Genomic DNA, 27,594 nt, shown 5'->3' with positions numbered 1-27,594 from the left:
CTAGGAAGGCTTCCTGGAGGAAGGGCTGTCAGCATGGGAAAGAAAGGAGAAGACTGGCAGAGTCTGGATGGTAGTGGGGGTAGGAAAGGGCTGGTAGGAGATCCTGAGCCATCCTGAGAAATTCAGCGGTGAAGGGCAGGGGAGAAAGAGGGCGGTCACCAAGACAGAAAGAGTAATGGGGTATTTGTCACGGGAGATGCTAGAATTCCCTTAAAAGCTGGCTGGAAAGTACCACCCAAGGAAGGGGTGGCCACTTGAGGAGACAAGATGAGTGACACAGGAGGACCCATCGAGGCAGGAAGGGGCTGGCCAGGTGGGGGTTCAGGCAGGAAACAAGGAAGTTTGTTGATTTGGGAGCAAGATAGAGGGGAATGTCTTCTTCAAAAAGCAGGAGGTGAGGTTGTCTCTCTCCTCACCAAGTACTCCACCCATTTTAAAGATGAGGAAACGGAGGCCCAGGAACCGTGGCTTGCCCTGGTAGATGGACCAGCCTGGGGCCTGCTGGCTGGCTGCCACTCTGCACCCCATCAGGCACCTCTGAGCAGAGAGAAGATGCAAGGGGTGAGGGCTGCCGAGGGCACTGCACAGCGAACCCAGCACCCACTTTGTTGATATTTACCGGAAACACCCTGGATTTATAGTGCGGTGTTTGCAGAAGAGCTCAAAGCCTATCAGGCTGGCTGCCGAAAGCACTCAGTCTCCTGGAGAAGCGGACGCTTCCTTCCTTTGCAAACTTGTTAATAATCCCCGTTGTCAGGCAGTTCTTCCTCTGTCTAACCTAAATCTCTCCTGTCATGACTTGAGCCAACTGTCTCCTGAAGCAGGCTATGGTCTGTCCTCTCAAACCCGGAAGACCTAAAGACGTCCCCAGGGAGGTTGGGGCCTCCTTTCCGCTTCCCTGCCCTGACCCTGGCTAGCTGTGGGGCTCCGGGCTCCTGCCTGGTAGAACTCAGGGGCTGTGGAGCTGGGATCCTCATCCCCATTCGCAGGTGGAGGTGACAGCTGCTTGCTGCCACCAGGGCCAGGGCCTCGCTTTCTGAACCACGTGGGAGCAAGGAGTCAACTAGATCACAGTGCAGAGCGCCCAGCACGGTGCTGGAACGCAGGAACAGCTCCGTGCCATGCAAGGATGACTCCGGCCAGCAGAGGTGGTGGGGGGGATGACGGAAGCAACCGGGTATGCGGCCTTGCATCTTAGCCCTGCCCCTAACTCCCATGTGACCTTGAGCACTCCCCTCCCCATCTGCGGGCAGGCAAGGGGCTCGGGATGCCGCTATAGGGCTCAACCCCACTGGGCTAGAAACAACCAAGGCCCAGCAGTCCCAGAGAGCGGAAGGCAAGGGAAGGAGAAAGTAGGGGCTCCAGGCCCCTTAAGCCCCTTCCCCCAGGCAGTCACACCTGCTGAGGACCCCGCTGAGCCAGCTGCCCCCTGTAGATCCCCAGGGTAGGGGCCCCACATCCCTCCCACTTCCTGCTCCCACTCTGGCCCTTGTGTGCTGTGGTGTCTGAGTCCAGGGTTGTCCCTACAGCCTCAGACCAGCCTTGCCTCCCCAACCCAGGCCTGGGTTCCTGGCCACACTCCCATGGGGGCCACAGACATCCCCAGCCCAGCCTAACCCTGCACCTCAGCGCCCCTGGAGGGAGGGCCGGCCTCTAAGTCCAGATCTGCAGGAAACCATGGGCTGTGACAGCCCCAGTTAACAGAGCCCAGCCTGCTTAATCTGCTTCATTAAAGGCACTAATTAATTGTCTTAATTAAAAGGGTAACCTCAAAGCCAGGAAAACTACCTCCTAACGAGGCCCAAGGTGTACTGAGGCAGCCAGCCTAGCAGCTAAAGAGGGGAGCCTCACCCCACCCTGCTCCCCAGCACGCCCACCCCAGGGCCCCAAGCCCAGCCCCAGCTCTCAGTCTGGGGCCCGCATGAGCCTGGTGACTGCACCTTCTTGGTCCCTGCACACCCCTCAGGCAGGCCCAGCGTGCTGGAGGGAATCAGAAGCCCCGCATTCGGAGGCTGCAGCGCACTGTTTGGCTGCAGTTGAGAGCCCGGGGTGTAAGCAACCGAATGTAATTATACCCAAGCACAGGCAGGTTGCAGCCAGGGGTGGGGAAAGAGAGATGGCCCTGACCGTGAGGCCAAGCCTGGCCATACTGTGCCTATCTGGAGGGTAGCTGGGTGGAGTAGTGGTGGGCTCTGGCAGGGGCATAATTAAGGCTGCTGGCACCACGGCAGAACCCCATCTGGGCAAAGGGCCCCCGGACCACCAGCTTCCATGATCACAAAGTTCTGGAGTCGGGAGAATCAGGTTTACATCACAACTCCACCCCTAGAAGCTGGGAGGTTGTGGCAGGCTACTTGGCTTCTCTAAGCGCCATTTCCTCATTTGCAAAACACTATCAGGGATGCCCAGGTCAGTTGCCCTCCCAGGTGGGCCCTCCCTGGACTCAGCAGGAGACAGGGCTGGGATTGATTAACCATGTCTGCCAAGAGCAGCGGGTGAGGAGTGGAAGCTCAGATACTGTCCTGCTCCTGACCATCCTGCCAACCTCAGAAGGGCTAACTTCATGTCAACATTTAAACCTTCCCACAAGCTTGGCTCAGGCCTGCCCCTGTAGTCCCAGCAACTGGGGAGAGAGACTAAGATGGAAGATCGCTTGAGGCCAGGAATTTGAGTCCAGCCTGGGCAGCCTAGTGAGACTCCCATCTCTTTAAAAATTTTTAAAAACTCTTTCCAGGGTCACAGGGAAATAATTCTCACAACTTCTCACATTGTTTCAAGGCCTCACAGCAAAAAAAGTTGTTTTTTTTCCCCCACCCCGACAACGCTTATTTGGGCTTCCTACCACCCTTCTAGATTTAGAACTGAGCATCCCTGGTTTGGCACCGGGGCTCTGGGTGCCTTGTTGGGAGCCATCTTCTGGCCCCAAGGCCACTCTTTCTCACTACAGGGAGGAGGGCCAGGGCTTCCTCCAAGGGATTTGCTCCAATGCAGGGACTCTGCCTTCCTCCTTCCCAAAATGCCCCCCTAGATACCAGCCAAGTTCATTAGCAAGCCCCCAGCTCTCGCCTGGACCCCCTCTCATCCAAGCAGGAATGGCACAAACACATAACACTGTCCGGGCACCAGTGGCCTTGGAGTATCCAGTCTCTACCTCTCTTGCAGCCCCCGAGAGAGGAAAGGCAGGACCCCACGATGGGATGGCCATGGCCCCCAATATCCAGAGGATCCCAGCTAGGCCTTGAGGTCCCTGGGGGTGGACAGGCAATGAAGCCATGGGCAATGGGCACCCTCAGAAGTTGTCCTGAGAGGGACTGGGCCGCAGGGCTATCTGGCCAAACCACTGTTCAGGGAGGAGCTCACCAACCTCGGCCCCTGCCCCTATAAGCTCCGGGCCGTGAGCTCGGAGAGGGCTGATGTACACACTGCCACCAGCCCACTGCCCGCTCCACGCAGGAATGGCGGTGGTGGCACAAGGCCGTCTGTCAGACCCGGACAGATTTAGTCTCTGCACAAACAGCTGTTAGCCTGCCCGGCCGACAGCTCTGCCGCCCAGGAGCCAGGAGCGAGGCTTCCGAGAGGGTGCCCCCGCCCCACAACGAGACTCAATCAGTGCCACCCTGGGGAGGGTGGGTCCGCCATCACTGTCACCACTGAGTGTCAGGCCAAGCCGCCAGAGTCCCTGCTGCCTCTCTAGCTCGTGACCACACGCACCCACCCCACCACATCAGCACCCAGAGGGCCGTCAAGGCAGGTGTCTGCCCAGAGCTACTTCAAAAGAGGGACCAGCCCCTCCCCTCCCCTGATTGGGCACCTACATGGGGTAAGGCTGCTGCCCACATCATCCTGTCTTGGCACCACTGGCCCCATGTCACAGATGACAAAACTGAGGCCTAGTAAGGTGGCTAGGTGAGTGGTCAGGGGGCCTCAAACCTGGGGCTTTGGGGGCCGCACCCACAGGCAGCATCCATGGAGTGAATCTCTCCTCCAGATCGGTGGGGCACAATACTTGAGCCTCAATCCTTGGAATTTACCAGGCTGTCCCCCTGGGAAAGGCTGGTCCAGAGGATTCAGGAGTGGGGCTCAGGGGACAGGCCTGGCTGCCTGCAACAAGAAAGTCTTGGAGGGTCAAGAAAAGCAAGGCTGTGGCCGGGCGCGGTGGCTCAGGCCTGTAATCCCAGCACTTTGGGAAGCCAAGGCAGGCGGATCACCTGAGGTCAGGAGTTCGAGACCAGCCTGGCCAACATGACAGAACCCCATCTCAACTAGAAATACAAAAATTAGCAGGGTATTATGGCATGCGCCTGTAATCCCAGCTACTCAGGAGGCTGAGGCAGGAGAATCGCTTGAACCCGGGAAGCAGAGGTTGCAGTGAGCCATGATCGCGCCACTGCACTCCAGCCTGGGCGACAAGAGTGAAAGTCAGCTGGGCCATGGTCACCGCTGGGTCATGGTCACTGCTGGACAGCCCTCACTGTGTGCCAGGCCTGTCCTTAGCGCTGTGAGGGAGGGCTGTCCTCACCAGGTGACCCTTGGGAACAGAAGCAATAGAGGGTATGGGGGCTGAAGCATCCATGGCCACACAGCCAGGAAGGGGCAGAGTGGAAGCAGTGCCTGGGCATCTGGGTCCCCACCACTGTCACACTGAGGGCTGGCCAAGGGCCTGGCCCCAGGACCCCTACGTGTCCAGCTGCCCCTAGGTGGCCTGCACATTTCAGAAGGGTCAGTGGGAAGAGCACTAAACTCAGTCAAGCTCTGGGCCTCGTGGTAGCTGTGAGTCCTGGGGAGCCACTCATCTCTTGGGGTCTCAGGTCCCTCCTCTTGTGGGGATGGGTCATCGGCCCTCCCTGCATCCCCAGGCTGGGGTCTAGGGAGGGAGGGATGGGTGGAGGGAGAGGTGGGAGCGGCAGGGTGAAGACGGAGCCTGCACCCGGCTTCCCTGTGGGGCATAAGGACCGAGGGCCTGGTTTCCCAGCCTCCAGAGAGATCTCGAGGGAAGAGTAGGCCATCACCCTCATCATCACTTTACCAGGCCATTTCTTATTAATATTAATAGCATTATTTATAATCTGGCATCCAGGCCTGGACTGGCTCTGTGCGATCGCTAGGCCAAGAGGGCTCTGAGAGAGGTTTGGCCTCCCCCTCCGGGGCCACAGCGTCTTGGTCTGGGACACAGCCTTTCTAGAACAGAGCTGGGGGATGGTGGGGTGGATCACAGCTCAGCCAGGCCCCAGCCCTAGCAATCAGGGAGTCTGCAGAGACGACTTCACTTGTGGGTCCCCCACAGGCTGGCGCCCATTTCACAGATGGAGAAACCGATCCCCCTCAGGATGAGAAGGCAAGACACTGGGCTCTGGGGTGTGCAGCCTGCCCCGCAGATCACTGAGCTGTCTGTCTGCACCCCCAGCCTCCACCCCCTTCAGCAGGCACCTCCAACCCTGAACCATCAGGATGTCTGTGCGGGAGTCAGCAGGTCCTGCAGGACAGGAAGCCAACAGAACCAGCTGAGCTAGGAGACCAAGACCACTTGGGGAGGCTGACCTTGGAGGTGTGGCCTGGGGAAGGGGCCTCAGTTTCCTCGTACCTCCCCCATAAGGTTGTGAGGATGAAGCGAGTCATGCGGGTAATGCTCAGAACTGGGCCCAGCGCACAGGAAGTGCTCAGGGGGCCTGCTGACCTACCTGCCCAGGACCGGCCGTGGGCACCGCTGTGAACAGCACAGCCTTTGGGCATCGGCAGGACCCTGTTCAATCCCCAAGGCTTTGGGGATCCTGGGCCAGTCCCTTTTTCGCTTCTCTGTGCCTCAGTTTCCTACTACACAATGGGGTGTTAACAAACACAGTGGTCTCTGGGGGTCCTTCCAAGAGTGGGACTATGAATGGGATGGCTCAGCCCTGAAGTCCCCCAGACCTCTCAGGGGCTCTGTCACTTTTCCTCCACTGTTCCCCACTCCAGTGAACGTAATACCTCACCCACAAAGTGCAGGCAAAGGCCCCACCCCCTGAAGGACAAATATGTGATCTGCCTATCACCCACACTCAGGGCAGGAGGCAGCCGGCACCCCAGTCTGTCTCTCTGAGCATCAGTTTCCTTGGCTCTAAAATGGGATGACAGGCTCTCCCTCACACCAGACTGCTTTGAGGGTCTGGCGAGCTGGCTGGGAGCTCTGTGGGGACAGGGCAAGGGCGGCTTTGGGTTTGCACCATGGGATGGCCCTGGTGCCTGGCCCACCTCGGGTGCTTGGCGGGGATAGCAGCCCCTGGGGCTCAGAATGGGTTCTGGAGTGGGATCCAGCTCCGCCCTTAGAGTTATGGGATCTGGGTTGAATTTCCTAACCCTGCAGAGCCTTGGTTTTCTCATCTCTAAAATGGAGCAAATAACTGCAGGCACTTTGTAGGGCTGCTTTAAGGAATCGGTGATAACGCATAAAGTGCTTAGCGGCAGGAACAGTAAGAATTCCGCTGGGGCTGCAGCCCCTGCTGCCATGACTGTTATTAACCATCCTGCTTGACTTCTGCACCTCTCCAAGCCTGAGTCAGGCCAAGGACTAGCCTCCTCCATGGCTGGATCTGGGAGCTGGAAGGGCTCCTGGGTCCCTGGCAACCACAGCCTGGCAACACAGGCCACACCCGTCCCAGGCCAACGGAGGGTCCAGGGCAGACCCTCCCCGGGAGGCCCCCAGCCTCCACAGACAAGGGCCTCTGTCCTGCTGACCCCGGGTCAGGGCAGGGACAGTGCACTGGCACAAAGGCTGGGCTCTGTCTGCACCTCCCATGGGGGCAGCTGCCCATGGCAGACTCTCCTGCCACAATGAGGCCTTTGAGTAGCTGCCGGCGGTAGCTGAGCTCTCCTCGAAGGCCCCCGGCTCTCACAAGCCCTGTCTGTCTGAGAGGCCAGTGGGCCAGAGAGGCAGCTGTCGTGGGGGCAGGGCCCCTGCCCGGCCCTGCTTCTGGGCCCACTGCCTCCCGCCGGCCAGGGCAGGCTGCAGGCCTGAGAGCCAGGCTGGGCCTCAGGCGGGCAGGGCCTGCCAGCATCCCCACTCTGAAGTGGTGGCTCAGGCCCAGCACACAGGGCACTGGGAAAGCTCCTATCCACCATCAGGGTCCCAGGAAGTTGCTGCAGGGCTGGGGCTCTGCTTTCCTGCTTCCTTCCTTTTTTTTTTTTTTTTTTTTTTGAGACGGAGTTTCACTCTTGTCACCCAGGCTGGAGTGCAATGGCACGATCTCAGCTCACTGCAACCTCTACCTCCCAGGTTCAAGCGATTCTCCTGCCTCAGCCTCCCGAGTTGCTGGGATTACAGGCACCTGCCACCACGCCCAGCTAATTTTTGTATTTTTGGTAGAGATGGGGTTTCACCACGTTGGCTAGGCTGGTCTCGAGCTCCTGACCTGAGGTGATCCATCTGCTTCAGGCTCCCAAAGTGCTGGGATTACAAGCATAAGCCACCGCGCCCGGCCTTCCTTCCCTCTATTAACCTCAGTTTCCTCATCTGTAAAATGGAGCCTCTAAGTACATCTGGACCACTGTAAAGATTAAATGTGAATGCCAGGCAGGTGACGAGGGCTCAGGGAATGCCAAGCTGGTCACTCCTCCACCTGCTTTACGGCTGCTGGGGGTGAAACGGAACAGGACAGGGACCCCATGGCATGGACCTGGCTTCATCTCCTCCGATTGCTGGGTGACCTTGGCCCAGTGACTGAACCTCCCTGAGTCTCAGGTTTCGCCTTCTTAAAATGGGCTCACGCTACCCACTCCCAGGGCTGTTGTACAAAGAAAGCCATTTATCTCGGGCCGGGAAGGCTTGCTGGGAGGAGTTGAGGAATCTGACTGGTTCCACAGTTCAGCAGCACCTCTCTGGGGCAGGGGAGGGGAGGGGGGCACCACAAGTGGGTGGAGGCAGGCAGTGCCACCTGCACCGCCTTTCATGAGGCAGCCAATGTCGGGGAGTGAGGGTGGCCTTCCAGACACAGGGAACAGCACGTCGAAGGCTCAGAGGTGTGAGCATGCTAGCCGGGGGAGGCACTGGGGCGAGGCTGGTGCATCAGCCAGGGCCATGCTGGGAAGGTCTGAAATGCCAGGCTGAGGGCGCTGGACTTCTCAGGAACTAGAGAGCCACTGATGGTCTCAGAGCTAGTGCGTGACTTGACTGAATTCAAGTGTTTTAAAATGTCTGGCAGTATCTGGCTAGAGGATGGGGAGAGGCAGGGATGGGGAAGACTTCGCATCACACCATGAATTCCTCCACAGCTTAAAGAACGGGCCAGGCCAGGCGCAGTGGCTCACACCTGTAATCCCAGCACTTTGGGACGTTGAGGCAGGCGGATTACTCAAGGTCAGGAGTTCAAGGCCAGCCTGACCAACATGGTGAAACCCTGCTTCTATTAAAAATACAAAATTAGCTGGGCATAGAGGCACACGCCTGTAGTCCCAGCTACTTGGGAGGGTACATGATCTTGTCCTCTAGCCTGAGCGACGAGAACAAAACTCCGTCTCAAAAAGAAAAAAAGAACGGGCCAATCAGGAGTGTGCATGAAGCTAACCTGGGCTGGAGCACAGCGCAGGGTCCCAGACAAAGGCCAGCACTGTCTGGGGTCCAGGGCAAGGGTAGGACCCAGCTCCCTCCTGTCCCCTTGGGCAGCCTCGCACCCCAGCACAGGAGACACTTCGGGAACCCAGGGCCAGCCTGGCTCCACCCTGCCTTTGTCACCTCTGTAAGCCTCTGTTTCCTCATCTGTGCCCCACCAGGCTCTAGTAGCAACTAAGTTTGCTACTAGAAGGTTCTGCAGGAGGTGGCCCCTGTCCCTCTTCTGAGGCTTCCTCACTTTGGATGAGAGGGACTGGGGACCCAGTGGGAGTCGGCTGCTCTGGAGAACAGAGGCTCAGGAGGCCAGAGGCAGCACCCATGCTAAGAGAAGCCGGGTTCCCATCCTACCCCTGCCGCTCAGAACCTGTGTGACCTTGGCTGCCTGTAACTCAGTTTCCTCATGTGTAAAAAGGGAATAATAACAGTATCACTGCCCACTTATGGGGATTAAATGAGATACAGTACTGTACGTGACATGCTTAGCACACTGCAGGTCCACAGTGAGTGCTCAGTCACGTTACCCAGTGTCACTGCTGTTATTGTTTTAAGAGATGGGGTCTCGCTGTGTTGCCCAGGCTGGTCTCAAACTCCTGGCCTCAAGCCATCCTCCTGCCTCAGCCTCCCAAGATGCTGGGATTACAGGTTTGAGCCAGCATGCCCACCTGTTATTACTATTATTGTTAGTTCTGAATTCCTTCTCATCCCCCAGAAAAGTGAGGTCTATTTCTGGGTTTTGGCGTCCAGGGGTACAGTGGCTTATGCAACCACATGGCTGGCCAGCAGCAGGGATGTGCGCCTGCCTTTGAGACCCCAGGAGCAGTCTCTCCAATCTGTACCCTCAGGACGCAGCAAGGTGGCTACCCCAGCTGAACGCCGCTGCTCCCTCGGCAGACCCTCACCCCCCACCTACCAAATTGGGTCCCATAAGTGACCCAGAGGCTGAGATAGGGGTGGTAGAGCCCCCTCTCCAGCTGCCCCATGGCAGGGCCCACGCTGCAGAAACCAAGCTGAGTAAATAATGACATTTCCTCCTCTCTCCTGCGCTCTTCACCCCTTTCCCTTCCACAAATAAATTATCAACATGCCCAGGTCCCGGCGGAGCAGAGCATAACGCGGGGAACAATGAAAAAGCTTTTAATAGGATTCCAGGAGCTGCTGCCACTCGCTCAGGGGCCCTAATGGAGATTGCTCCGTGACGGCAGGCCGCCAGCACCCTCCCGGGCCCCTTCGCCCACCGCCCGCCCCACTCCTCCCGAGGGCACCAGCGGGCAGCGAGGCCCAGCTGGGCCACCTGCTGACGTCACAGGCCAGCGTCTGGGCTGCAGAAAAGCACTCGGCCGAGGCAGAAGCACATGCCACCCACCACATGCACCCGGACTGCTCCCCCTCAGCCCGCACAGGCCTGACTGCTCACAATGCCTCTGCCAAGGCTGTTCCCCTCCAGGAATAATGCCCTCCCACCTGGCTCCAAAGTGCAAATGACACCTACCTTATGAGGCCTTCCCTGATTCCTCCCTGACACATGTGTTAAATGACATCACCTACTGTCAGTACCAGCCCCAGGCCCAGCACACAGTGGGGCCTCAGGAAACGAAGGCAGAATCCAGGCAGGGAAGAGGAAGCATGAGGCTCTTAGACCACAGGAGACAGCTCAGAGGTCCTGGGCAGGTCCCCAGCTTGGGGAGGGGTCTGGTGAGGGGGGAGCATGACAGATACCAAAGCTCAGGTGCTGGTGACCTCGGGCAGTTACCTGCCATCTCCATGCCTCAGTTTCCCATCCTCCTTTGTAAAGGACCCAAGTTCACCCTAATGAACGTGGTTCCCCTTCCTCTGTGTGACCTTGGGCAAGTGACTTTGCCACTCAGTGCCTCAGTTTACCCCTGGGGTAAAATCAGGATAATAATAGTGCCTACTTCAGAAGTTGCTGGGAGAGCAGGCGCAGTGTCTCACACCTGTAATCAGGAGGCCAAGGCGGGAGGATCGCTTGAGGCCAGGAGTTCAAGGCCAGCCTGGGCAACATAAGGAAACCCTATCTCTGCCAAATTAAAAAATTAGCCAGTGTGTTGGTGCGTGCCTGTAGTCTGAGCTATTCGGCAGGCTGAGATGGGAGGATCACTTGAGCCCAAAAGTTAGAGGCTGCAGTGAGCTATGATTGCGCCACTGCACTCCAGCCTGGGCGACAGAGCGACACTCCATCTCAAAAAAAAAAAAAAAAAAAAGTTGTTGGGGGAACTGCCAACCACCAGGTACATAGTAAGTGTGATATAAATGTCAGCTACTATTGCTGTGTTGATTACTCTCATGTGTTGTAGGCTGAGGGGGTTACGAGCATATGCTTTAAGATGCCATGTCCTGGGCCGGGCACAGTGGCTCACACCTGTAACTGCAGCACTTTGGGAGGCCGAAGTGGGTGGATCACCTGAGGGTCAGGAGTTCGAGACCATCCTGCCTAACATGGTGAAACCCCGTCTCTACTAAAAATATGAAAAATTAGCCTGGCATGGTGGCGGGCACCTGTAGTCCCAGCTACTAGGGAGGCTGAGGCAGGAGAACGGCATGAACCCAGGAGGCGGAGCTTGCAGTGAGCCGAGATCACGCCACTGCACTCCAGCCTGGGCGACAGAGCGAGACTCCGTCTCAAAAAAAAAAAAAAAAAAAAAGAAACCCCATCTCTATTAAAAATACAAAAATTAGCTGGGCGTGGTGGCGCACACCTGTAATCCCAGCTACTTGGGAGGCTGAGGCAGGAGAATAGCTTGAACCTGTTGCAGACAGAGGTTGCCGTGAGCCCAGATTGCACCGTCGCACTCCAGTCTGGGCAACAAGAGCGAAACTCCGTCATAAAAAAAAAAAAAAAAGATGCCATGTCCTGGCTACGTGACCTTGGTCCAATCACTTTACCTGCCTGAGCCTCAGTTTTCTCTTCTGTGCAATGGGGCTGTTGTGAAGCCTCAGTGGGATTCTGCAAGGTAGAGTCCTTAGCATGGTGCTCTATGAAATATGCATTGTATGCAGTAAACACTCAATAATGTCCTCTCTGCCACCCTTAATGAGCAGAAGGTGACATTTGAGCCCCATGCTTTCCCTTTCCACCATTTGACCTCTAGCCCTTCCCACACCTGCTGCCTCCTAACCCTTGCTGCTCTCCAGAGCCCTCCAGTGCTCAGCTCTCCCCAGCTCCCCCAGGAGTCACCCACACCCCAACTTGCCCTTTTGTCACAACCAGGCGGTTAGAGTCCACTGCTCCCTGATGCATTCCACCTGCTACTGCATGGGCCCAAGACCTCAGGGCTCAGCAGTGCCCCACAAGCCTTCCTGCCAGAGAGGGTGGGGTCCTGAGGGCGGAAGGCTAGCCTGTACAGCCCCTCTCCAGCCCCTGAGCTCCTCAGAGCCCCGAGCAGGGTGATTATCCCAGCACGTGTCTGGCGGGGCCTGTCCAATGATCCAAAGTAACTACTGGTTCCCACAAAGCCCTTCTGTGGACACAGTCACATAGAGTCTTCATGCTAACCCTGGGATGTCAGCACGTATGCCATCATCCTGTTTCACAGGTGTGGAGACAGAGGCACAGAGAGGGGACGTGAGGCGTCCAGGGTACTCAGATGATAAGTAACAAAGGTGGGCTTCGAGCCCAAGTTCATCGACTCCAGAGCTTTCATTTCATAGCCCTTCTGCCCCAGAAAGTGTCCTGACTACCACATGGCACTGGACAGGGCGTGTCTCCACTCTGTGCCTCAGTCTCCCTGCTCTCACAGTGGGAAGAAGATAAACCAGGCAGAGCTTGTCAAGCCAGAAGCCCCTGGAAACTGGGGTGTGGCACTACCCAGCCCCTCTGGCTAGCAAGCCTGGTGGGGGTCTCAGGGCTCAGAGCCATGGTGCTGCTCTGAGTGGCAGCTACTAGGGACCTAGTGGTCCAATCCCTTGTCCAGAAGTAGTGGGAAACTGAGGCATGAAGCACCCCACTGTGACTGGGGGATCAGGGGAGTGTTGTCCATCTCCCTGGAACCGGTAGACAGCCTAGGAGGCATGCAGCCCCAGTGAGGCAGGGAAGGGCTTCCAAGACCCCCACAGGCCTGGGCACCAGGCCAGCCCCCCATTGGCTAGCCAAGGGGGTGGCCCTACCCAGAGCCTACCTGACTGCTGGCTCCCTGGGTTCAAAGGTTATGCTGCAGGGCTGGCCATCACAGGGCCTCCTCTATTGGAGCAGGGCTTAGGGGAGGGGCTGTCACTCCCACTTCTCATTCCTTCACACCCACCCATTCCCCAGAGAGGGGTCCAGGCCTGGGCAACAGATGGCCACTGTCTGGGGGCAGGAAGGGCAGGGGACTGCACGGGAAGGGTGGGGCAGCCACTCCAGCCCCTTCCTCGTGGCAGCTTCCAGAGGTGGGGGTGAGATGTGGGCTTCATTCACCTCAGAGCCTGGCTCAGGCTGGCTCAGGGAAGACAGGAGAGGAAGGTGGGTTAGGTATGAGCATGTGTGTGCAAGAGTGTGTGCATGAAGGTGCATGTGTGCCCACCAGAGGTGTGAGCGTGGTGCACATCTGTCTCCCCCTCCCGCCTGGTCCCACTGGACTGGGCCGCCGCCACCTTCCCTGTGGCCAGCTCCAGGCCTGGCCCACCATGGCCGCTGCCCGAGAGAGTGAGTGGGCGAAGAAGGAAGGGTGGGCCCCTAACTGCCCCCCACTGAACCCAAGTCCCCACTCAGGGTGGGGCAGCCCAGCCCAGGCTAGGAGCCCAGGGGCTCTCAGCCCACCGAATCTCACTCCTGTGCTTTAACTGGGCGGGGCACCCTCAGCCTTGAGGTGAAACTCCCGTGACCCTCTGCGACTTGCCATGTCCCTAGGGCCAGACACCCACCCCCTAACAGCCAGATTCCCTGAACCAAAGCCAGGCCCCCTCTGGTCTGACCAGAGAGAAGTGGAATTGGATCCAAGACCCAAGATGCTATGTCGCTTGAGAGAGCTCAGTCCCTCGGATTTTGTCCCTAGGAATCCTGATGGGCAGGCTGGACCCTCCACTGCCACCACACCAGCTCCCGAGGCGGTCATTCGGTCCTGGCTGCACCCCTTTTTCCATTCATTCATCCGTTCACTCGCTCTGCCCTACATGAAGCCCCACCTCTGCCACCACTCAGAACCAGCCAGGTGTCCCCCAACACACCCTCCAGAGCAGCCCCGGGCACCCTCCTCACTCCCCTGAGCTCTCCTCTCCTCCTCAGCCCCTGGCTGACCTCCCCCAGGAAAAGCCCCTCCTGGCTCCAGCACCCGGCAGCATTTTTGAGGACATTTTCCCGAGCAGCATTTCCCAGGCGTCACGGGGGGTGGAGGGGTGGGGGGCGGCAGGAATGGTTCAAGAAGAGCAATTTGCTTCTGGAGATAAATGCCGGCTCCTCACGGAAGGCATTCCCTCCTTTCTTTTCTCTCTTCCTCTCTCGCTCATGCTCTCTTTTTTTTTTTTTTTTTTTTTTTTTTTTTTTTTACAGTTTGCTAAATCTGTTGTAATCTGGTGCCAACGATTAATTCAGGCAGAAGGAGGGAAAGGGGCGTGAAAAAAATACTGCCACAGAGCTGCCTCTGGAGAGTGATGCGGGCAGGAATGGCCAGGACTAGCGCCCCGTGACCCCAGTTTTAATCCCAGTTTTAATTAAGTATAAGCCATCCCCAACCAGCCCGGCCACTGCCTCCCTGCCAGCCAGACAATAGACCCCGTCTGCCCATGAGGATGCCCTTTGACCCCTTGAAGCAGAGCCTGCCGCACCTGGGGCCTGGCCGGACGTCGGATGCCTGGGTCCTGCGGTCTGCCTGGGAGGCAGTGTCCCCTAGTGGCTAGCTGAGCCCCATACAGCCGGGTCCGGGGCCCTCCAGGACACAGCCCCTTCATTCTCTTCTCCCTCTGCCTGCACTCCAGCCCACTTCCCTGCACCGGGAACATTCAGGGCTGGGGAGGGTTTCTGCGGACTCTCCTTCATCACCAATAGCTCTCGGTCCACCCAGGGCTACCGCCCCCGTCATAAACAAGCCCACATTTGTCTCACAGCCCATCAGATGCTGGGGCAACCTGTCTACGCAGGTGAACACACAGCTCTCAGGAAAAGGGGACCTGGCATCCCGGGCCTAGGAAGCCCTCTCTTCCAGAGGCCCATCTGCAAGGACAGGCAGAGGGTCCCTGAGGCAGACCCAGGAATCCTGAGAGAGCTGGAGATGGATGGGCCACAGAGACCCAGGGAGACAGCCTACCAGCCCCAGCCCTGGCCAGGTGCCTTGAGCCCCTCTGCCCTCCTGCCGGGGGTCTCCATGCAGCCCTCTCCATCCATCCTGTCCTCCAGGCCCTTGTTTCTGTCCCTGCCCTTCCCTGGCTCCAGCTCACTCTTCACGTCTTAAGCACCCCCTTCCCTGGGAAGTCCCCCTCAATCCCACCCCTCAGCAGGCCCCTCTGTTACTTGACCTCACCACTTTGCGCCTTCAGAGCCAAGGCTTCACGGGGAAGAGGTAGATCTGACTAATGTCTGACACCACATCTGACTGGAAGCGCCCTGAGGGCAAGACACCCACTGCTTTTGTTCCCCACTTTTGTCCCAGAGCCCAGCACTGTGCCTGGCAATAACTAATGCTCAATGATTATCTCAAGAATGAATGAATGAATGAATGAATGAATGAGCAGGAAAGGAGGGAAGGAGTAAGGGAAGGGAAAACAGAAGAGCCAGGGAGCCAGGCGTGCCAGAGGAGCACTGGTGGGCCAGCCCATTTATCCTCCATGGCTTCAGCCCCAAACTCCCACCCATCTTCCTCCCTGTCCTCTCCCCCACCCTCACTAGCCACCAGCTCTGCAGGTTGTCATTTTAAAACCCAGGGCTGCAGGAATCCAGCAAACAACCTCCACAAAGCAAGGAGAGGCCCCCAAACCCTGACATCATCTGCAGAGCCGCTGGCCCAGGGGAGCGGCAGTGCTCTGGGGGCCTCGAGCGATGGTAAACAGGCAAACACAGGCCTGCACAAACACAGCCTGCTCCATGGAACCCTCTTGGCGTCTCCAGCTGCTGCCAGAGAACTCCAGGCAGGCTGTCCGGGGGGAGGAGGGCAAAACAGGGGTGCTGTCCTTTTCCCGTCTCCTCCCGGCCATCCAGTCTGCCCCACACCGCAGCCCTGGCCCTCTCAGGGTGAGTGTCCCATGGCAGAGGACAGAATGCAGCTGCCTCGTGGGCCAGCCAGAGCCTGAACTTTGTCTCCAGCAGAACAACACAGGTTCTGAGGAGGGACCCCCCCCACCACCCCGACCTCAAACACACTTGGAAGGCAGTACACCGGGGGCAGCAGCCAGGGCCTGGGGCCTGGGCCTCCCAGAGGCTGGCGCTCTCCTCTGCCAGTGAGCAGGGAAAGCTACCCCCGGGGCAGTCCCCACCCACCCCACTATAGGCAGTTAGCACCCTCGCCACACCCACGCCCCTTCTTGTCCACCCACGCTCGCTCACCCACATGCCTCACACACCCCATCCTATAAGGGGCCTCAGCAAAAGCCCTCCAGCTCCCCCTTGCTCTGGGGCATTTCCCACTGCCCCTTGGGCCAGGTACCAGAGTGGATGGCCCCTGCCTGCAGGGGATGAGGGCCACCTCAGTCCTCCCTGCCACCCCAAGGCCTGAAGAAGCTGAAAGCCCTTGGCCCACAGTGAACGAGGGGTGCAGACTAGGCAAGGGCCCCACATTGCTAGGCATGAACTCTGCTAGAAACCTCATACGCATCCTCTCAAAGTGGGTGCCTCCCCAAGGTAGGTACTGCTGTTACCCCACCCTACAGATGAGGAAGACGGGTCACTTGCCGAAGGTTAGCAGGCCAGGTAGAGAAACCCTCCCCAGGAACCGAAAGTCCTTAGGACCCTGTGATGGCATTCTAGTGTCCCAGGAACACAATCAACAGGGATGACTAGGTGGTTGATATCATTTCCAGACTCTAGAGCAGAAGGGCCAGCACAGCCAGACCCACACAGCCCCATACAGGCCCTATCTCTGAGATCAGGCCATGTCCAGCCCTGATTCTGGGGATGTCTGGCTGGCTGGGGAGGGGGCTGCTAGCCCCATGACTGGGCAGAGGTGGCTGTGCCCAGCTAGATCCCGGAGGCCTCATCCTCCCCCTGCACCAGAGCAGCCACTTGACAGCTGCCCCCGTGCTGGCCTCTGGGCTCTACACCCACCTCTCCGTCCCTCAACACCCGCAGGGTCAAGGCCACCTGGAGCCCTAGTCCTCTCAGCTAACTTTGAAGCGAGCACAGATGCCACCTGCTCATGTGTGCACTGCCCTTCCCTGCACCCACACGCAGAACACCCAGACATCCTCTCTGTGGGACAACTGCTGTAAACCCCTGCGCAGGCAAGGAAGCCGGTCCCAGAGGGGAGGCTGCAGGCCCAGGGTCACCCAGTGAATGCGACACAGGCTCAGCCACCAGGCATCAATCTCTACAGAGCTGAGTCTGTACACCTCTGGCAGTGGGTGACCAGTGGGATGGCAGCACCCCCTCCCCATCACCTCCTTAGAAACAGCTGGGCGGACCTCCCAGGGGCTTCCATGGGAGGCCTCGGAGATGGGGAGGAGGGGACACAGGGCGCTGCCACTGAGGGCCAGCGTGAGGATGAAGTCCAGTGACAGCACACTGGCTGGTGGTGGGAAAATCCGACCCCCCGACCCTCTGAAGTCCCTGCAGATACCCTCAGCCCTTGAGAATCCTCCAGTCCAGGAGCAGGACCACTAACAACATGCGTCAAATGCACTTACAAAGCAGCACCCCGGCTCAGGCTCAGGAGGTGGCACTATCAACCCCATTTTACCAACAAGGGAAACTGAGGCACAGGGAGGTGGAGGGACCAATAAATGGTAGAGTGCGGACGCACAGACCCAGGTCTAGGTGAAGTCCAGCAGGCCAAAGCTGCCTTGGGGGTGTGGGCTACGGAGCCTCCATGCTGGGGTCAGGGTGCTTTTTACTGAAGAGTATCCAGTCTCTGTGTCTGGGAAAGAACGTGGGACTGGGTGCGCACACACACACACACCCTGTGCCCATGGCCGACCCTTCAGCCAGATATGTGACAGCCCTCAGCTCTTCCTGCCCCTCACACCTACCAGGGCCCCCTCACTGCTGGCCCAGCTAGGCAGCGTCCCCTCCCAGGCACGGGCCCTGTCAGCTCAGGCCATTTCCATTTTAAACCTTCTGAGGAAGCCCTGAACAGTCGCCCACGGAGTCAGCACCAGCTGACAGGTGATGTCTGCGCCTCTCCTCCCGGGGCTGGCGGAAGAGATGCAGTAGCTTTCAACTCCAGAAACTGGAATCTGGAGCCCCTGAGCGCGGCGGCTGCCTCCCCCGCGGCCGCCGGGCAGAGACAGGGTGCCCCAGCCACCTCCCTCCACAGTGGCATCGTGGGTCCCCCCCACAGGCAGCCTCCTTCCTAACTCCTGAGCCACCTGGGGAGGGGGATGTGGAGAGGCTGGTTTCCATCCAACCCGAGGGCGTAGGGGCCGCGGTGAGGCAGGGCTGTTCTCAGTCACCCTTCACCTCCGTCCCAAGCCTTGGCTGTATTTATTCACATCAGAGCTCTGGCTTGGGCCTCGGGGGCCTGGCACACCCCAGCTGGGCTGTATTCTCTCAAAACTGCCCACCCTGGAGGGCCTCGAAGGCCTCCCGGGGCCACCGGGAAGGCTGTGGCAGCTCCCTGGTGTCCCTGCTCCACAACTTTCTCCTCCTCGGGGAGCTCTGATCAACCACGGTTCCCTGCAGCTGGGCGACAACACTCCCCAGCCTTCCTCCCCGGGGTCTCCAGTGCCCGCGAGGAGGGGCGTGCGCCGCCGGGTCGGGCCGCCTCCTTGTCTTGAGAGCTGGGGGATGGGGGGTGCCCGCCGCCCCCCGCCCAGGCACCACGGTCTCACCGTTCCAGCCGCCAGGTGTACGGCCCCAGCCCCCGCCCGGCTCAGGGCTGACGGTCCACAGCGCGCACAGGGAGGGAAGTTGGAGGCTGCTCATGCCCCCCTTGAAGTCGTTTTAAAAATAAAACCTCGCTCCAACCGTGACTCACGCGGCTGGTGGGGACGGGAGCGCGGCGCCCGGGCCGGCCGGCTGTCCCTGGCCGCGCGCCCCCCTCCGGTTCCCGAGTGCGGGAGCTGGGACCCACATGACCGGCCTGACGCCCCCCACGGGCCAGGCCCCCTCCCTGGGGGGTGCAGCGAGGGCTTGGACTAGAGCTCCAGCTGAGCCCCCGCCCTTTCCAGCCTCGGCTCGGGAGAGCTGAGCCGCCGGCTGCGCACCCCGCGCCTCCCCGCGGCGGGGCCAGCGCCACCGCTACTGGTGCTTGGCTCTTGACTCAGGGACCCCCACCCCAAATCCCAAAGGCTGGGCGTCCCATCTCCCGCCGCTCTGGGGCAAAGCCAGGCTGCCTGACCCCGTGGCGCTTCGGTGCCCCCGGGCCCCCGGCCCCCGCCCCGTCGGCTCTGGCGCCCTGTCCCAGACGCGCGGACCCCGACCCCCGCCCGGTGCAGCCAGCCCTACCTGCGCAGCGGCCGGGGAGGCGGGTCTCCTCGGGAAACTTTGCGGTGACGGCTGGAGCCTCAGGGGTTATTCCAAGGAGCGGGCGGGAACCAGAGCCGGAGGGCGCCCAGGGGGGCCCGGGAGAGGAGCCCCCGGCGCGCGGCAGAGCACGGTGGCGGGCCCAGAGCTGGGGGCGCGCGGCGGCGCATCTGCCCGGCTCGGGCGCCCGGCGGAGCCGCGGGAGGAGTGCGGGGGGTGCGTCCAGCGGCGGGGTGCGTGTGCCCGGGCGGGTGCGCTCGGCGGCGGGGCGGGGACCAGCGGCGGTGCCCGCGCGAGCGGCGGCGGCGAGCAGGGCGCGGGGAACCAGGCTGTGCGGCCGCCTCTCCCCTCGCGGCGGCGGCGGCGGGGGCCGTGCGTGCAGGCGCGGAGCGGGGAGGGAGAGGAGGAGGAGGGGAGGGTGAGGAGGAGGAGGGGGAGGCAGCGGGCGGGGAGGAGGCGGCGGGGGCGGGGGCGCCGCGCTGCGCACTGGCCGGCGGGACCCGGCGCGGGAGGCTGCGCCGCCGCGCGGGGACTCTGGCCCAGCCGGGGAGAAGCGGCCTCCGCGCCCCCCTCCCCCGCCCTAGGCTAAACTGGCTGGGGGAAGGGCGGGTGGGGGAGCCGACCCCTCTAGGGAGTTGGGGGAGGGAGGCTCCCAAAGCCAACCTCCACCGTGGAGGCGGGGGAGAAAGGGGTTCTAGCTCACGCGCCGCCTCCCCAACACCCTCCTCTCCGCACCCACTCATTCAACCATCCCTCCAGCCATTCATTCATTCATTCATTCATTCATCCGTCCACCCGTGCATTCATTCACAAACAGGTACCCACCGCCTACTCTGCATGCCAAAGTAACCCCTTCCTTCCTGCCTGGCGCCCCTTCCCTGGGCAGACCCTCTCATCCGCCGCGTGCTGTAAACACCCGGGCGCTCCCCAGCAGTACCCCTCCCACCTATTAAGGGGGCAGTGCCAGGGTCCCATGCCAGCGCCCCCTCCCATCCCCAGCTGACTGTGACCTTGGCCAAGTTGCTGAACCTCTCCCAGCCTCAGTGTCCTGGATTGTGAAATGGGACCGTTACTACCTAGCTCCAAAGGTTACTGTGAGAGATGAAGAAGACCTTGAATGGGAGGGTGGCTGGCCCAGTGCCTGGCACCTATTAGAGACTGGGAAGATGTTCATGCCTGTGGGTGGCATCCGGGTGGGGTGAGGGAGTGTTTAGACCAGACAGCCTCCTCTTAGCCTGAAAGTCCCCGTGCTCTTGGCATTCGCTGGGACACTAAGTAAGGGACTCTCCCATATACCCAGCCTGGCCTGCCCTGGTCAGACCTCATCACCTTGTCAGTGGCTGCTCTGAGTCCCAAGCCTGCCCAGAGCCCCCACCAGGGCCCCATTGCTCCTGATCCACCCTCAGACCGCCCACAGTCTGGCTGGGACCCCCTCTGCCGGCCCTGCTCTTTGCTGTCCATCGAGGCCTGGGGGCCACCTCCCCTCTGGGATGCCCTCCCAGATCCCCTTGGGGAGGGTCCCCCCTACAGAGACTCCAGCACCTCTCCCCCTCCTTTCCCTGTGCAAACCCAGCCCTCTTGCGCCCAGTCCGGGAACAACCTGGGGCCTAGCCTGAGGCCGCCGCCTCTGGCCTCTGTGCGCTCTGCATGCGCCTGTCTTTGCCCTTCCTGCCTCTTCCCTCCTCACTTCACCCTTCTAACTTCCCTCCCCTTAACTCCCTTTCTTCTTTCTCCCAATTTCTACTCAATTCACCAAACAGCTATTTTTTCCTCCCAATTTTTATTTATTGCCCAAACAGCATTATACCAACAATAAAAGAAAGAAAAATCACCCACAATGCCACCGCCCTGTGGCGTCAACAGCTTCCGTTCCTCTGCTCCCTTCCAGGCTTGTCCATGCAGAGACGGCTGTAATTTTTACAGAGCTGTGGTTTCCGTCCCGCCTTCCCAGACCCCCAGATGGACGTGTGGCCCTGGGGCTCTGTCATTCCTCCATCCCAGCACTTGGCGTGTGGCTCAGGAATTATGTTCAAGCCTTCCTCCTCTTCTGAACTAAATGTCTTGAAGGAGAGACCCCTTTCTATCCCTGCCACCCCCACACCAAGCCACAGAGCTGGCACAGAGCGCGGGCACTCAATGCCTCGCAGTGGAATGGATTGTATGATTGTAGCTCTGTTTGACATGTCACACTTAGATATCAAAATGTTATCTTCGAGCCAGCCATGGTGGCTCACACCTGTAATCCCAGAGCTTTGGGGGGCTGTGGTGGGATGATTGCTTGAGACCAGGAGTTTGAGATAAAAAAAAATACAAAAAAAAAAAAATAATAATTTTTGGGGGGGGGCGGCGTTTCACTCTTGTCGCCCAGGCTGGAGTGCAATGGCACGATCTCAGCTCATGGCAACCTCTGCCTCCCAGGTTCAAGCAATTCTCCTGCCTCAGCCTCCCGAGTAGCTGGAACTACAGGAATGCACCACTACGCCTGGCTAATTTTTGTATTTTTAGCAGAGACGGGGTTTCACTATGTTGGCCAGGCTGGTCTCAAGCTCCTGACCTCAGGTGATCCACCCAACTCGGCCTCCCAAAGTGCTGGGATTACAGACATGAGCCACCACACCCGGCAAAAAATAATTAAAAAAAAAAAATTAGGCACCTGTAGTCCCAGCTACTCAGGAGGCTGAGGCGAGAGGATCACTTGAGCCCAGGAGGTTGAGGCTGCAGTGAGCTATGATCGTGCCACGACACTCCAGCCTGGGCAACCTTGTCCCTAAAAAACAAACAAAAATCATCTTCATAATTGTGGTTTTAACAGCTGCACGATATTCCACAAAGCTGATGGAATAACCCGCTCAGCCATGCCTGGTGGCTGTGCACAGTTCGGGGGATATGGCTGGGAGTCCACTGTGTGCCAGGTGCTGTTTAGGGCACCAGGGACCAGAAGTGAATCGGGCCCTGCTGGATCTCGCCCTGGCAAAGCTGAAATTCCAGCATGGGGGCTGGGCACCTAGACAGTTATGGCTTAGCAAGATCTTGCTGAAGCAGGCATTACCTCGTGACCCCAAGACAGAGGGCCAAGTCGATTTTGACATCAGCTTCCTCAGGGAGGTGCCTCTTGACCTGGGTCTTGGAGGGGCAGGAGGGATGTTCTTGCAGACAGCAGAAGCTCACAGTTGCTGTGACATGAAACAGCCTGGGCTTTGAGGCTCAGGAATTCTTGGTTAGAGTGGGGGACAGAAGCTAGGGGGCGGATAGTGGAAGATGAGGTGGCTGGTGTCAGCCAGGATGGGTGTGCAGGGTCTTAGACAAACCTGGAGTGCCTCTTCTTTATCTTGGAAGGAGTAGGGCACCACGAGGGAGTGTCATTCCAGGAAGGGGACAGTGGGCTCTGAGAGTCAGAAAGATCGCTGTTCAGTCAACAAACCCTTGCCGAGCCCCTGGGAGCTGTGGGCTCCAGGAGGACACAGGTGACTGGTAAAGGCAGTGTGGCCTTGGGCTGGAGGACTGAGCTAGTCCCTGCTGGGCACTCATGGGGGATGCACTCAGCCGCAAGGGCAGCTCAAGTCACCTGGCAATGATTTGTAGGTTCAACCTTGAGCTCACCAAGCCCCAGCTTCCCGGCTCCCAGAGGGGCAGTAACCCACGCAGCCTGGTGGGGTGGGCCTTACCACCGGGCAGCCAAGGTCACCCTGGCCCTGCCCGAAGCATCCTTACCTCTCCAGCTGCCATCTACCCTCTCTGGAGCCCCTAAATCTGGGTCCTGCTCGCCATCCTGCAACTCACCAGCCATCGGCCCTGGGCACCATCCTAGCCTTGCTGTGCCTCCATTTCCTTATCTTAACAGGGCCATCTCAGACCTCCTAGGGCTAGCGAGAGTCCAGTGAGGTCCCAGGAGGAAAGTGCCTCGTATACAGTGAAGTATACAAAGTATACAATACGACTCACCATTATTAGACTGTGGTCAACTAAAGCTGGGCCACCCCTGGCTTCACTTGGGCCTGTTCTCAGCTGGGGGCAGGGGAAGGAGGTGACTTGACTCAAGGGAGGAACAGGGTCTTCCTCACTGGGGGGTGGGGTCTGTGGTCATCATCAGGGACCCTTAGCCCCCGGCTCTGTGCTGGGCATCCAGGCATGAAGCCATCCCAGGGCAGTGGTCAGGGGTTGGCACCAAGGCAAGGACAAATTGCAGATGTTCAGAGGGCACAACCCTGGCCTCAGCCTTCCCCATAGGCCCCAGCCTGGGTATCACCTCCAAGGAGGGGGTGGACTCCTAGCTCGGGGCCCCAGTGATGCCCCAGTATACTACGGGATGTTCACACGAATGCATGGATATGTAACCTCTGGATAGGCAGGCTGTGCACGCCACTTCAGGGACACCAGGCCAGCACACATCAGAAAGCTCCAGCAGTGGCCGGGTGCAGTAGCTCACGCCTGTAATCCCAGCACTTTGGGAGGCCGAGGCAGGTGGATCACTTGAGGTCAGCCATTCGTGACCAGCCTGGCCAACATGGCAAAACCCCGTCTCTACTAAAAATACAAAAATTAGCTGGCATGGTGGCGGATGCCTGTAATCCCAGCTACTGGGAAGGCTGAGGCAGGAGAATCACTTGAACCTGGGAGGCGGAGGTTGCCAGTGAACAGAGATTGTGCCACTGCACTCCAGCCTGGGTGACAGAGTGAGACTACGTCACAAAAAAAAAAAAAAAAAAAAAAAAAAGGAAGGAAGGCAGGCAGGCAGGCAGGCTCCAGCAGCTTCTCTGATCCAAGTTCTAACTCCACTGTGCTCCCCTCCCACCATTATGCACAACACAGAGGGCTGGGGCTTCTCCCCTCTAAGCACAAGGTCTAGGACCAGGAGGGTGGGCCCTGGCGCAGAGCTTCAGGGAGAGCCAGAGAGCAAGACCTCCAGCCCAGGAGGAAAGTCCCAGAGAGGGTGCCCCAAGGAGCAGGCACAGAAGGGACAAAGCCAGGTAGGGTGAAGTCAGCAACCCCCAGGACTGGTGCTGGGAGCAGGGAGGGGCCCAAGGCAGGTCAGACCAGGCCACTGGCACCGGGGAGGCTGCCAGCCAGGACAAGAGCACCCCTCCAGCCCTGCTCCAGTGCCTGCCTCCTCCTCATCCTCATCCCTCCCTTCAGCATGCTCCTGCCCCCAGGCCTTGAAACAAGGGTCTTACTTCTCTGCACCCTTCCGCCTCTCCAGTCCTAACCAACTCCTCCTCATCAGCCCAGAGCCTGGCCAACCTATCATCAGAAAGGCGTCCCTAACCCCCACATCCCCACCACCCACCCACCTTCCTTTTTTTTTTTTAAGAGACAGGATCTACTATGTTGCCCAGGCTGGATTCGAACTCCTGAGCTCAAGCGATGCTCCCACCTCAGCCTCCCGAGTAGCTGGAATTGCAGGTGCTGCCACCATGCCCAGCTTCTAACCCCACCTTCCCGATTAGGTCACCTTCTTCTGTCTCCCTCCTCCACTTCTGTTTTGTAGCACTCAGCTCGTTGGTGATTGCTTATGATTTCTATGACTGCGTTTTTCATCTACCGGCCAACATGTCCACATCTCTAAGATCCGGGTGTGGCTGATTTTTTCTCTGGCATTGTGTTTGCTTCCTGGGGAGTACGTACAATAGTAGCGTGACTTAGAATCACAGGCACCTGTGTCCAGTGATGTGTGTTTTGTTAGTATTCATCTCTGCACCAGACTGTGGGCACCTTGAGGGCACAGCCGGGCCTATTTGGGTTCCTGCATGACCCCAACCCCTGCTACAGTGTCCAGCATGTGGGGACAGCATGGTCAGGCATTGGTGAATGTGGTGAATGAATGAATGGACAGAACATTAAACAGGAGCGAGCATCAGGCTGACAGAGCCCTTCAAGGCAACAATGACGGAGCTGTCCCAAGGCCAACCATCATTCATAAAACTGGGAATTGCCCGGAGATGATGGCTCCTGGGGTTCTGGGGGGCCAGATGCACATCCAGCTACTGGGGAGTGGGTGGAGTCTGGGTGTGAGTTTGGGGGGTGATGGAGACATGACGGGGGAGATCAGGTCTAACCAGCTGCCCCTGGGTGGGTGGGGAGACAGACGCCAGAGAGGGTGGGAACGCAGGCCTGGGCAGCGGCAAGACTGTGTCACCCGGGGGGGTGGTTGTTCCACCTGTCAGCTGGTCAGCCCCCAGCCCCAGCAGGACTGAGGCGATTGGTGGCCAGGCTTCTCTCATGGGCCCCTCCTTCCCTTGGGAGCTTCCTCTGCTCCCCACCAGTGACATCACCTCCCCTGCCCCCATCCCTTCCAGACACTCAGGGCTGCCTCTCCCGGCTCCCTCCCTTCTCAGCGATCATTCCCAGCAGAGGATATGCTTTTTGCGGTGATTTAGACCTTCCTTTACTCCAGCTGTCATTCACCTGTTACACACATCCCAAGTTCAGGAAGGAGATGTGAACTGTGTCCTGAAAGACAGCCCTGTGGAGACACCAGCCTCAGCCAGGGTAGGGAGGGCTGTGTGATGAGCAGCTCATGGGCATGGGTCCGAGAGGGGGGTGGGGGCGAGGCCAGCTGCGCAGGGTGGGCTGGGAAGGGCCTCCAGGAGAGAGACTGGGCCTTCTGGCTGGTGCAGAGTCTGTGGCAGGTGGAAGCAAATGGGGGCTGGACCCCCGGGACAGTGAGGAAGGGGATGCCATTGGGAGCGAGAGGTGGGGCCTGATCCAAAGAGAGGGTGGCAGCCCCAAGACATCAGGGAGCCAGGGGACGGGGTCCCTGTGACTGCCCGAGGTAGGGGATGCAGGAGGCTCTGAGATTGGTGTCTCAGAGACCTCTATTGGGGATCCCCCCACCCCGTCACTGTGCCTCTTCTGCCGGCCGCCAGATTCCTGTTTCAGGGGCTCCAAGCTCTGCAGCCCCCTCATCTCCCCTCCCGTTCCTCTGCCCGTGTGAGCTGCTTTATGGCCTCAGCCTCCCCCACAGCGCAAAGGCTCTTGAGGCCCAGCGCCCACATCCCAGCACCCGGCTCAATCAACCCCAGCAGGTGGCCACTCCCCACCTCACTGGGAACTCAAGCGGCTCCTCGCCCTTCCCCTTGGGTTGTCTCTGTCCCCCAACAGACACCAATAAAGCTAAGGCCACAGATGGTGCCCTGGGGCGGGGAGGTGGGGATGGGAGAGTCTGAGGTGGGGTGCCCTGAGTCCAGGGTCCCTCTCCCAGAGTCCTGGGGCTGCAGAGCTGGGGTTGCGGAAACAGATGGCATCTTCTGGGACCCCTCACCTGCCCTCGCCTGCTGGCCTAGGTGCTCCAGGGGCAGGGAAGTAAGGAGAAAGAGTGTCCTAAGCCCAGGGTCTCCCTCCCTGAGTCCTGGGAGGCAGAGCTGTACTCCAGAGCTGGGGCTGGATGTAGTCACTCAAAGCCACTTACCTGCCGGGCAAAGGTGCCCCCAGCGGCCAGGCCTGGCAGGTTCTGAGCTAGGAGCACCAGCGCCGCTGAGGCTGGGGGCACTGGGAGGAGCTGCGGGAGGAGGGGGAGGGAAAGAGGGCCAGCGCCAGCGGCAGGGGGCGGGGCGCGATGGGGTTGCCCAGCAACCAGCACGCTGCCGCTGCCGAGGAGGGATTCTTAAAGAGCTGAGCAGAAAGGCTGGGCCGTGGAGGGAGCAGAGGGGCTGAGGCCGGGCCTCGCATACCAATGGCTGCCACACTGACCTCCTCCTGCCTCCTGCTCCTTCTTTCCGCCTCCTGCCTCCCACCTCCCTCCACCCTTTTCCCTCCTCCCTCTCCCTCCTCCCTCTGCAGCGTGGAGCCCAAGCTGGGAGGGCAGGGGAACAGAGAAGAGGAGGCGCCCAGGCCAGGGGGGCCCTAAGGTAGGCAGGCAGGCAGGGACCAGGCTAGGGTCCTCTCGTGTCCCCACAGGACAAGGCCTGGGAGGGGTAATAACACAGGGCAAGGGGCACCCTTGGCTCCAGACCCTCAGCACAGGCCCTGGCGCTGGGGACAGCAGGGAACTAGAAGGCCTGGTCCCCACCCCACCCGGCCCTTCCCATGCGCCTCCCCAGCACTCCCCACTGGGGAAGCACTAGTTTTAGAGTCAGACACAACTGCTTCTTCCGCCTGCCCAGCCCCGCATCCTGAGAGTCCTGGGCAGCCTCAGGGTGAGCAGCCACTGGCTGCAGAGAGGCGGCGGGTGCCTGGCAGGCAGAGGACGGTGCTTCCTGGTGTCTGACTTAGATTCCCTGTGCAGCAAGTGGCTGCTGCCTTTCCTCTGTCTTTACTGAGAAGGGAACGTTTTTGGCCTTGGTGCAACACTTCGTATTCTAAAAAGCAAAGTGACAATTCAGCTGTGCCACCTTCTTCCAGTTCCTTTCCTTCTAGGGCCTTGGTTTCAAATCCGTGGTGGGGGAGGGGAACCTAGGTCAAGGGCTCCTTGCTGGGGTCCCCGGGAGGATCCTCCCACGGAAATTGTAGGCCGAGTGTAGTGCTTACAGTCAGCGTC

General features: G+C 59.4%; 2 protein-coding genes and 1 long non-coding RNA gene across 6 annotated transcripts in view; 1 reads left to right on the top strand and 2 right to left on the bottom strand.

Moving 5' to 3' along the window:
• Positions 1–19,332, bottom strand: part of FLRT1 (fibronectin leucine rich transmembrane protein 1) — an 83,281-nt gene extending 63,949 nt beyond the window's left edge. Inside the window, exon 1 of one of the 2 annotated variants that reach the window (XM_016921131.4) lies at positions 19,104–19,332. The gene's annotated coding sequence lies outside the window, so the exon portion shown is untranslated. Of the gene's footprint in view, positions 1–18,487; positions 18,582–19,103 lie in introns of those variants that run through there. The other variant, XM_003313041.6, reaches the window with a different exon arrangement.
• Positions 1–27,594, top strand: part of MACROD1 (mono-ADP ribosylhydrolase 1) — a 167,889-nt gene that overhangs the window by 110,555 nt on the left and 29,740 nt on the right. The window lies entirely within an intron of this gene.
• On the bottom strand, positions 21,775–25,764 carry LOC107967110 (uncharacterized). The gene is made up of 5 exons (XR_010147227.1): positions 25,524–25,764; positions 24,571–24,728; positions 22,430–22,506; positions 22,171–22,294; positions 21,775–21,888 (listed from the first exon to the last, which is right to left on the bottom strand). It is a non-coding gene; the product is annotated as an uncharacterized LOC107967110 (long non-coding RNA).

The sequence above is a fragment of the Pan troglodytes genome, chromosome 9 (genome assembly GCF_028858775.2).
Source record: "Pan troglodytes isolate AG18354 chromosome 9, NHGRI_mPanTro3-v2.0_pri, whole genome shotgun sequence".
NCBI classification, from domain to species: domain Eukaryota; kingdom Metazoa; phylum Chordata; class Mammalia; order Primates; family Hominidae; genus Pan; species Pan troglodytes.
This window is presented reverse-complemented; position numbering and strand designations above follow the sequence as displayed.